The 12,045-nt window shown below is 42.1% G+C and overlaps 1 pseudogene; it reads left to right on the top strand.

Moving 5' to 3' along the window:
* Positions 1–2,536: 2,536 nt before the first annotated feature.
* LOC129117098 (EF-hand calcium-binding domain-containing protein 6-like) overlaps positions 2,537–12,045 on the top strand; it is a 35,977-nt pseudogene continuing 26,468 nt past the window's right edge.

Genomic DNA, 12,045 nt, shown 5'->3' with positions numbered 1-12,045 from the left:
CACACAGTAGCCCAGAACGACAAAAAACAAACACTGGCTCTAGAGAAAGACATCCATGTTTTTGTCACCATAGTTCTCCTACACGCTTTGCACACAGGGGACAAATACAGTTGGTTGAAATTTTGCAACATCACCGCTAAACGCAGCTTAATCCTACACACTGTTCCTTAAACATATAAAAAGATCTTTGCATTTAAGTAAATATGGCCATGCTGTCCGACAAGGTGGTCCAGTGGTTTTAAGGGAAACACTTCCAGTTTGATCTGATTGTCCAGGCAACACTTATGAGTACACGTGAGTGGGGGCTCAAAAAGGCTGGCCCTGAAACTTAGATTTCCTCCTTGTCAGTGTCTGTCAGTATTCAGATGTGAATCAATAGGTACTTTTCAATCACAGATTTTATTTGGATTTCAAAGCATAGCAAATTCAATCAAGTGTGTATGTACATTCCTCCTATAAGTAGTTGTTACAATAGCATATCTATGTGTATGGATTTTTTCCCCTCCAAATGTTTGTGTTGTTATAGAGGCATCATCCAGAAGGTATGGTAGAAGATTTAAAAAAAAAAAAAGGAATCTCTTCCAGGCAGCTGACATTGACTGATGATGCTCGGTGGCCGTGGAGACTGGTGTTCCCGGAGGGAGAAGCGAATCTGGCAGCTGTTAAAGCAGACGTTATTTGTTTGCACCTCCGTTGCGTTGGCTGGCATCGGTTTTCCCTCTGATCCGGCCCCCTGACTAATTCTTTTCTGTGTTTTAGTCAGATGTTCAAAAAACAAAACCCCTCTGGGTATTTGTTTGCTGTGTGATGGAGGACGTGGAAGTCATGAGTTCTAAAAAAGTGTTGAGGCCTTGTATCACGATGTGTCTCCACTCTGGCATTGATCAATCAGCGTGCACGCGTGTTCATGTGAGTGTGTGGTGTGTTCAGGGGCCGCATAGCCTGGGTAATTCCCTTCTCCTTCATCTTCATCTGTGTGCGCGGGGCCTCTTGTCACTCTGCTACGCCACTGTAATCGTCTCCACTGTTCCTCTTTGTTCCGTCTCAGCGCTCACGCCTGACAGTTTGACTGCCTGTCTTTCCCACACAGATTTCCTCCCATAATATCAGCACTTTGTCTTGTCTTCCACCCCCCCCCAAATACACCACCCCACTCCCCTCCATCCGTGCCCACCCCTCCCACTCACCGTCCTATTCATTAAAGACACTGTGTGGGTGAGTGTGCTTTCTGGAGGATTGTTGAAAGTTTACTTTAAAGGACTATCACCGGAGTAGCAGCTGCTGTTCTGGTGACATTTTGATGTGGAAGTCGCTTTGTTGCTCGGGGGAGCGACTGCCACAACAACCCCCCCGACACACACACACACACACACATTCTTCTTCTGTTGTTTATTTATCTATCTGGTCTCATCCATCATGATCCTTTTTTGCGTTGAATATTGATCACTAATTAAATGTGTGCTAGCTGGGCCTGTAAAAGAAAAAAGTAGCATGAGAAATTGTAGTTTAATGGGTCATCACAGCTGACGAATGCAACGTTAAAGAAGAAGATGGCGGTGCGACAGACAGCCGGCCCCATGTCGTAGAACCAGACAGAGAAAACCCACGGCATCATGTGGAGCTCAAGCTCCCAAGGTCTCCCTCACACCGCTAAATGTCTTTTTTTTTCTCCCTGTGTTTATTCAGAGTGATTAGAACTGACATTGAATCCTCTTAAAACGTTGCAGCATCCTACCTACCTCAACACACTCTGCAATTGAAAGCCTTTAACTTGAACCTGCTGTGTCCGCTGAGTTTTGAAGATGGGCAGAGACAAAAGCGGTGACACTGTAGATACGCCTGAAGTTATCTTGTGACGGTTTGGTTCTATAACAGAACCTCTCACCTTCTCGACAGACCCTCAGGCCTGTGAAATTTGAAAAAATACTGAAAATTCTTTCTAATGTCCAGCAGTTTTCATTATTCAAACTTGAACCTGGAAGAGGAACCAGCGATTTCCCCTGGATACCTGATATTACTTTATTTATTTATTTCATGATTTATTTTTATAGGCATTTTATATTTATTTATTTGTCCTGTGATTTAAAGACCCCTGATCATTTTGCTATTGAGGCTTCCAGGCCTGACCCCTCGAGACCCCCAAGGATTTAACACACTGCACTTTTCCATACACTCGAATGACACTGCAGTAGTTTCACTTTATATTATTCATTTACATGTTGTTGTTTTTTTATGGTTCAAGGTAACATGGTAGTTCTTTTACAACTGTTAATATTTTTAGATGGATTTAGATTAATTGTAGATTTGTTTTTACAGCCAGTACAACACAGAAACACACACACACACACACACACACACACACACACACACACACACACACACACACACACACACACACACACACACACACACACACACACACACACACACACACACACACACACCCCTATGACAGCCCTGCAGAGTATGAGCTACCATCTATTTGTTTAACCTAAAATGATTATTTTAGTCTAAACTGATATTTACAGATGCATTCATGTCTCATGGCCCCCTGTCCTCCATGGCATCAGCCACTGACCTCCGTCTCACCTTCAGCCTCACGCTCAACTGCAGGTGTGACGACACCGTCACAGGTATATAGAGCACAGAGGGGGGTGTGGGTGCTTTGCGTTGCGCTGATAGGAGTGATAATTGGATGGCGTTGTGTCTATAATAAGACTCAAAGCCACGGAGCTCCGCCGGGGACCGCTGCACTGGATTACACCACGGAAGGATGTAGGGCAGGGCAACAGGGACTGTACTTTGATTATGAGCCACTAGAATAGGTATACGGAGCGCATGTGCCAAGTGTTTGTCTTCTCGATTCAATGCATGTGTGTGTGTGTTTTCACAGAAACTAGTTCTCTTATTTCATGTGTTTGGGTCTGTGCCAACTCCTGACCAGTTTTCTGTTTTGTGTGTATGTAAATGTGTATGTGTGTGTGTACAGTAAAACAGCACAAGGTCAGAACAAAAAGCTGCATTTCCCAGGTGTGCCCCGTTCCAGAGAACAGCACCTAGCGTATTCCCCAGACATACTCGTCCTGAAAATTACTGCTCAACCCACCTGACGCCAGCGAGCCACGTCGCGCCGCTCTTCCCGTCTCCACGGAGACACCGTTATACCGCTGGTGCTGGAATATTTAGAAAAGTTCGGAGTGGGCTCAAGTGCAGGAGTGATGTTTCCTCCCCCCAGATCCATCATCTTCATCCATTGCGTTTCATCACCATCAAATCATGCTGTTTTGGTGTAATGATTGTGGCACAACTTGTTTACCCGTCTTTGTCTTTGTGGCTGCTGCAGGTGTGCGAGGGGAGCGGCCACACGGTGGACTACATGCAGTTCCTGAGGAGGTACGGCCGGGCCCCCGCGGCCCGCAGGGCCTGCAGCAGCCACAGCACTGTGAGGTACACCTGCTTCTCTTCTCCAGCACGGCGGCAGACGTTTTCCCTCAAACAAAGAAAAGGCCAAGCTGCGTTTGCATTTATCTGGTGTTTGGTGGCAGCAGCTGGACACGAGTTAACTGAATGTCCGTCTGTTTCTCAGGCCTGGTCCACAGAACACTTCCCTGTCCCTGTCTGAGATACAGAAGCATCTCAGAGATAAGGTGAGTTCCTTCTGTTTGCCCCCCAAACACCTAAATGTTTGACTTAAACTAATAGTTCAGCTGTTTAGAAGTGGGGTTGTATGAGTTACTTCTCCATAGTCAGTGTATTACTACAGTAATACACAGCAATGTTCTGCTGTGGACGTATTTTATATATATATATATATATATATATATATTCTCGTATATAACATTACATTACATTACATTACAGTCATTTAGCAGACGCTTTTATCCAAAGCGACTTACAGGAAGTGTATTCAACATAGGTATTCAAGAGAACTACTAGTCACCAGAAGTCATAAGTGCATCTCCTTTCTTAAACAAGCATCTCAAAGCATAAACCAGAGCAAAAGTATAGTGCAGAGGCAAATTACTACGAAAACAATAATTGCAACAGACTAATACGAATATAATAAGTGCTACAAACTACTACGAATAGGATAAGTGCAGTAAACAAATACGAATTCAATAAGTGCAGCGAACTGATACGAATACAGTAAGTGCAACAACTATACTATACTAATATAAGAAGTGGATATAATCCTTGTGACATCACCCATTAGTTTGGGGACTTTTTGCAACCAGAGGAGTCGCCTCCTGATGGCCATTAGAAAGAATGCCAGTTTAAAGCTCTTTTGATTGTCTTCATCTTTTGTAACTGGATGTTGAAGCATTTTCTTAAATGATATCGTCTGATGTATGCATTCTCACTAATACAATATATCGAATCGGATAAATCTGTCGTTATGTCTGTGGTCTCCCATGTTTTAAAACATCACTTAAGATTTGAAAATCCTCTAGTGTTCTTCACCAACTAGTACCGTGAGTTGTCCTTCACCACCTATTTCAGGAGGACCAGTGGATGAACTTGGTTGTGCCACTTTATGGGAATTGTGTCCCAATTCCATGCGGTATATACTTTATACTGATTGTCATCACTGTATACTGTTTCGCAATAAACACAACAGAGATCCAGTTACTCTACAGTACAATGCACTCAGCTAAGGTCAATGAACATTATCACCACGTGGTGACACACACATGCATCACTTCCTGAAAAGCTCCAGAGTGATGGCGTACGTGAGGTGGACTTTTCGCTTTAACATCCATTAACGCTGCAAAGTCACACTTCCACAGACAGTGCTCTGCAAAACAAATTAATAAAATGTAAACGCTACCGTGACTCACACATCATCCTCAGTGTGTGTGTGTGTGTGTGTGTGTGTGTGGGGGGGGTGATGGGCCAGCTCTGGCAGAATTCAGGCTCTACGTAGGAAGCATGACAGAATGGACTCTGGATTTGTGCTGCTTGTGTTCCACATATTAAACCAGGCTGCGGATGTTGTTGTGAAACGCAGAAAATGTACCAAATTTCCATCTGTGGATAAATGAAGGGCCGGGGGCTATCAGAGCCGTCCTAATCCTTACGGCAGACATACATATGGGATGTGTTTAACTGAAGGTTTCTATGTTGGCTGTATTCAGTAAAGACATCTCTCACAGCCCACATCCCTCAGTCAACACAATGCACGTTTATTTGCAGACCATCCATATCCTCCTCTTTCTACATCATGACATTCTTTCTGTGCATGTGCTTTTTTTGCTACTTGTCACCAGCCAGCTAGAGCTAGACGATTAATCGCTTTTTATCAATACATTTGAAATTCATGGTTTAGGACGTTTAAAAAAACATCGTAAAATATCAACATGGCAACATGTGTTGATAAAAGTTTGTTCAGAAAAAGAAGGCATCATCTTCTCAGCAACCTTGAGGAAAACACTGTCCACTGTTTGGCATGGGGACATTAACATTTTTTCTTCTTTTTCTTCAAGGATACAATACGTTTTTTTTTCAAGTTGCATCTTTTATTGAATCTTTTAAAAATGTCTTCTGTAGGCCTAGTTAGACTCCAAAATCAGATGTGATATGACAAAGTCTTAGTTCAGCAGCCAACCAGAAGTGTCCAAAAAGGCGTAACTAATAGGAGCAGGGCTGTGACAAAAAGACAGGACTGTGTCACGGTAACCCACACTGGAACAAATCAACCCTTCAGTGTATTCAGTTTAATAATCAAAACCACATTAATATGTTCTGTAATGTCTTTTACGGTTCTTGTTTTTTTCTAGGCTAGTTTATATGTATAGAGTTTTCCCTGGTGGCCAAAATGCTTTTAAATAAGACTTATAAGGTTCAATGGCATTGTTCCAACGGACCATTATTCCAAAACCCCAATAATTGGAAACACGTCCCATTGGACCAAGGGCTTATTTGTCAGACAGCCTGTTACCCCTAAAATTGTGCTGAAGGCCCATTGCTCTGAAAATACAAACAATGTGCAACAAACAGAAACACATGGCTATTAACTACAGATAATGAGGTCATCGGACATCCCTTTTCCCTCTGATTGGCTTGCCCTGATATTCTTACCCTAACCAATCTCCCTCCTCGTGCCTAAAGCTAAACAACCCTTCCAACGAAGGCAACCAGTACTAGCCAATCAGAGGCAGAGGAGGTCATGCTTTTGTCATAGTAGGACAAAAACGTGATGGTCCAATGTCATTCTGCTTAGTAATTAGCCACGTGCTTCTGTTTGTTGCAGGGACAGTGTGTATTTTGGGAGCAATGGGCTTCCTCGAGTTGGACAAATGGACTTTAAATCCAATGGCACATTTTTCGGACTACTTAGGTTTCAGAATAATGTGTTGTGTGAACAATGGGCAGCCCCCACAAACAAAGATGAAAGAAACACAAAATTATGTAAAAAGACAGATAAAATAGGATTTGAAAGGAATATAAAATAGGTAGAATTATGATCAAATGGAATAAAACATGAAATGAGCGCAGCGACAGTGCAGCACAAAGGATAGGCCCAACTTCAATCTAATAAAAGGCAACAGAGAAGGATTTAAGCTATGATTTAAAAGAACTGAGATCGGAGTTTCGTTTCAGATAAGCAGTGGGTGGTGTGGGAATGTCACACTGTTAAGAATTAGAATACAGATTAGATTCCTTGGATTAACTATTTTCTTGATTTTGATGTTTTTATTATGCTGGATTTCAACTTCTTTTGTTTTAACCTTTCAGCCCAACGGTCCACCAATAGCTGTGTCAGTGTGTCCACAGTGACAGCCACCTAGAATGTATGTCAAAACTTCGGGCCTCTAATTTTTTTTCTTTACGTTTTTAGGGAATTTTCGGCCTTTATTAGAAAGAAACAGTAGAAAAATTGGCAGGAAATGAGGGACAGAGATGCATGTTAATCCAAAATCGAGAACTCTTCAAGAATACGCTTAACCAATTTCCAGTGCATTTTGTTCGTACAATTAAAGGAGTCATGAAGTCCGCCATGTTTCCCACCCCTGTTCCTACTACAGTGGCCCAGAACGGACAAACCAAACACTGGCTCTATAGAGAGACTTTCAGATTTTACATTACCTACAGGCTACTGTTGTTCTCCAACATACTTTGGAAGGTACCAAAGTAATTCCCTTCAACAATTACTAGTCAGTCTTCCATAAGTATATTTAGCCATTATTTAAGCACAGCCAATCCTTCAATGGGCCTCCATCGTGGCACCAACTGTGGTTGCTAGGAGACTTGTGAAGAACCAAAAATCCTCTACCTCCACCACTTCCCTTCACCCAATCAAACGCCAATCATTTCTAAACCTCCATAAGCGCTCTGTGTCTGACTTCCATTGCTAAGACGATGGCTTCTGTTGTCAAGGCAACAGGATGAAGATGTCGACCTACCCAGGTAGCGTCCCCTCCTAGGTACAAAAAGAGGCTTGGTTTTAGAGAAAGTTGTGATGAATAAATCCGATATTTGGATGCCTGTTCTCTGAACAAACAACAAAGCCACGAGGGAATCCCTCTCCGCAGTCTACACAGCTTTGGTGACTTTGATCTCTGTCAAAATTGTTCGTCAATTACTGTAATAAGTGTGAGTGTGTGGGAATATGTGCTTGTGTGTATGTTTGTGTGCGGTCACTGTCTGATGACTCGTCTCGGAGGACCAGCTGGGCCTGATAATGAGTGATGCACACACACATATGATGAAGTACCAGTCACAGCTGTTTACCCCGTGTGCTCGCCTCACTTATCAATATTCAATTAAGATCAGCGCAACACACACACACACACACACACACACACACACACACACACACACACACACACACACACACACACGCACACGCACACACACACTTTCACTGAAGTAGCCATCCAAGGGTGGAATGAAGGATGTTTCTCAACTGTTTATTAACTCCATCTGTGTCTTGATCACCTCCTCTGGGCGTCTGGGCTTTGTTCATCACTTGTGTTATCCTTCAGCATTAACTCAAGTCAAGATACAGTACAAAGCATATACATTTATCATCAATACCTTAAAAGAACAACCTGATTGATTGGGATTACTGAGTTTAGCTACATGATCCTTTTGTTGCAATCTTTGGATTATTCAATATATATATTAAGTCGGTAGAATAAAACGGTGGCATTGTACGTTTCTGCAAACCACGATTACGCCGATCTCAACGTTTCTTAACATTTCCTACTAGCACTCCTACATTTGTCTGTTTCTGAACCAAAGGTTGAGTCAACAAAGCTATTTGGTTAGGTTTATTTAAAGATTATAGTTTGGGTTAAATTAGTACGTCACTTTTGGTTACAAACGGGACATAAACACTGGGTTAAAGTCCCATCCATCCTCACTGTCCTCCTCCCTACATGGTCTTGGATTGCAGATGTATTTGTGATGCGTCAAAAACAAACATGGCTGTATTAACTTCACCTAGGCGCTGCCTTTGGCTTGATAATGGATGCTCATTTTCATTTCAAAATTGAACTTTAAATGTACACAAAAAAGGGAAACTAAACAAAATAGTAAGATGAAATATGTCACATTAGAAAATATCCCGTTATTAAGTGGTTAAAGGAACAGTGTGTAGGCTTTAGAGGGAGTTATTGGCCAAAATAGAATATTATATTCATAACTATGTTTTCATTGGTGAATAGTGACCTGAAACTAAGGGACGTTCGGTTATCTTAAGCTTAGAATGAGCCCTTCATATATAAATAGGGAGCCAGTCTTCTTCACAGAGTCCACCATTTATCTTGTCTGGATGTATTTATGTTTTCACATTAGCTTAAGGCCACCGTAGTTCTCTGACATGTTTGGAAAGGGAGGGGGATCGGAAGGGTAGTCAGAAGGTTGCAATCTGCAACTTCACCACTAGATGGCACGGAATCCTACAAACTGGTCCTCGAAGATGCTGACTATGAAGAGCAACATCCCCTGTTTGAGTTCAGCCAGGCACCTTTGCTGTACGTCTCTCTCCAACATTCCCTGTCATCTCTCTACTGTCTTTAATAAAGTAATGATGCCCCAAAATTAAAACATAATTACCCCATGTTATTCAATGGTGGGGCCTCTATCACTATGCACTTAACACTTTATTTTGATAAAATTAAGTCTTTTAAAAGTTGAATACTTTGGAACGTACAAATACTTTTCAGAGTTTTCTGTTCAGCTATTAAAATCAAACGGGCTGAATTGTGCTTAAAAAGAACAAACATCTAAGGCAGGACCAGCATTCAATCACATTTCTGTCTGTCCTGTGATGGATGAGTGTGTTACTTCTGTCATTTTAATCCCATTCTGGGAAGTTGTAACTAATCTATGTCTGCCTGTCTGTCTGAATGTGGCACTTTGTGAAATATAAGCTCTCTCACTAGTTGTCGATCTTATACCTGCCCGTTTTACATGCTGTTAAAAACTTTGCTGTATGAAATAGGGTTCAAAACTAAGGGGATATCAGACCACATCCAAGAGGTTTATGGGTGGACACAGGTCAGCTCGTAAATAAAACTGTGTCTAATTCTCAATTTATACTTGGACAGCATCATTTTTCTCCTGATACGGACACTTTACATTTCCCCTCTGGTCGGATGAAAGGTTCTCGAGAAATGCGAAGGACACACAGAACGAAAATCTTGCTTTATGGTTAGATGATCGCTTGCTTTCCGGTTTAATGTAGCCTGTGGGGTCTGGATTACCTGAACAAGAACAAGAAGAATATATATGATTACTCTCAGGGATTACTTAAAATTGCTTTAGTTCACTGCTAATACGGTAGCCCACTCAGAATGATCAAATTATTCTTCCATTTTTTACTATTTAACCTAATCACATTTCATGTCATCACGCAACTATGAGCTGTCCCTTTAATTGTGAGATCCTGCCTAGTCAAACTCTACATAACCGTGGTTGTAAGGGATGGGCTTTCTCTTTAAGCACCAGCACAGGGTGTACATAGTCTTAAAAGAATGATAAGCCAACTATATTCTTTTTTATGAAAAACCAGCCAATAAAAAGAACGAATGTTTCCAAACACCATCAATATGCCAATGAATTCAAATGAATACAAATGACAGAGACAGGACTTTTTTGATCATAATGGATAAAAATTATTGGCACCATCTAGGGTTCTGATTGGGTTCTTATATGTAAATCTTGGAGTCCCCAGAAATCTATATTTTCAATTCGGAATGTGTAAAAATGTCTTTCCTAATAGGCCTCAATCTCACGAGCAGTTCCTGAACACACCAACACAACAGCAGGAGAACATCTCCATCAAATGTGGGTCTGTGCTCTAATCTGCATCTATTTCAGGAGCCCGGTTTTGCTGGAAAGCCCTGTTGTAGACCCTCCGTGTGGTTTAGGTAATGCAGAGCCTTTGTAGTATAATGTTTGGACAGTGAGAGACAGTAGCAGATCGAGTCCCAGAGCCCTTATCATCCCCCTGAGCCCCGCTTTAATGCCGCCCGTCTCTGGCACTCTGGAGTCTGACCAGAGAGCAATTAGCCCTCTAATTGACAGACAAAAAGAGAGTTCATCTCCACGCTCTCTTATGATGATGCCGTCTGATCCCTCTCTTCTCCTCTCTCTCTCTCCTCCTCCTCCTACTCTTCGTCCCGTTTGTGATCCAACTGTCTTCCTTCATTGCCCTCCAACTCTCCGTCTCTCTCCTCTTTCATCCCTCCTCCTCAGAGCAGCCGTCCTGTCCCTCTGCTCTTCCCCCCTCCCATAATTCATAGTGACAGGAAAGGTTAGAGCGAGTGCGGGGACAGAGTGAGGAGAGAGTCGGGTGTCTTTTTAAAGCCGTGTCGTTACATGCTGTTTACAAGTCAGCACAGTTTGACTGAAAATACCCAAATGCAGCTTTGTGTGCGACACTAAATGATAAGTCAGAGTTGTATGACACGCTTTTCCAAGGTGCTTAAATCTGGAGGGACGACGGCGCTGACTCGTGAGGATTAGTGATACATATTTATTATAACCCCGCATATCCTGCCATGTTCTACGATGCAGGTTTCTTTCATTAGAGTTTTATTTGGCATCAAGCAGTGTAGGCTTCATCATTCTGTGTCTTTACAGGAAAAAGAAAAGTGTTGACCCCTTTTACCTTCTGTACACACTGACAGGCCAAGGAGCTTCTGCTAATACAAACGTGCATGTGAGATGGGAGGCTGGAGGCGCAAACGCGTCACATTAGTCATTAATCACCACTCTAATTACGCCCCAGCTGAGAAGGTTTCACGCTCAGCAGATTATTGAAGACGTTTTCCTGTATAAGAACAGGTCGGCTAGATTAGGCAAACCAGTTTAGAGATCTGATCATGTCACAAATTCAGTTTCATCTAATTCCCTTTGTTCGGATATTCATCATCGTCTAAGCCCATAACCAGGTCTGTGCTAGTTCATATTATTGTGGGTATTTTACCGAAGGGCTTTCTCTCCGTTCTGTTTTGGATGAAGAAATATCGTTATTAACGCAGGTTTTTGAACAGCAACACTCAGACAACTGTTATGATGTCTTTTTGCAACATGTCCTCATGCAATGGTTTGAACGATATCTTCTAATGTTTTGTGCGTTCTTCTACGAAAGACCTGCCAAGCGAGCGATTAGTGTGTCTGAGCAAGAAGCCCCTTTAGTGCAGAACCTGTTTAGGCAACAAAACTACTTAGTTTTGTTAAGGGAAAGATTGTGGTTTGGGTTCAATTAAGTATGTTTGATACGTATAATGAATAAGTTAATTTGTTATGTAACTCATGTACTAACCATAAATTACATTACAAATGTAGTTATTTTACCTAAAAACAAACGTACGTAAATCGTTGAGTCTTGATCACCACTCTGATCACTCTGCGTAAAAGTTCAATGGATGCTTGCAGACTACGTTAGATGACTTCCTTAGAGGTAGCGCTGCACCTTCTGGCTCACTATGACAGGGGTTACGGCACATAACTTTTCGTAGGTATAGGTACATGACAACGTCCTGCATATTGTTATGAACACATAATAACGTTAGCAGGCCCAGCTGATCCCAG

The sequence above is a fragment of the Anoplopoma fimbria genome, unplaced genomic scaffold (genome assembly GCF_027596085.1).
Source record: "Anoplopoma fimbria isolate UVic2021 breed Golden Eagle Sablefish unplaced genomic scaffold, Afim_UVic_2022 Un_contig_13469_pilon_pilon, whole genome shotgun sequence".
Lineage (NCBI taxonomy): Eukaryota > Metazoa > Chordata > Actinopteri > Perciformes > Anoplopomatidae > Anoplopoma > Anoplopoma fimbria.
The sequence above is the reverse complement of the archived record's forward strand: the minus strand, read 5'-3'. Positions and strand labels throughout refer to the sequence as shown.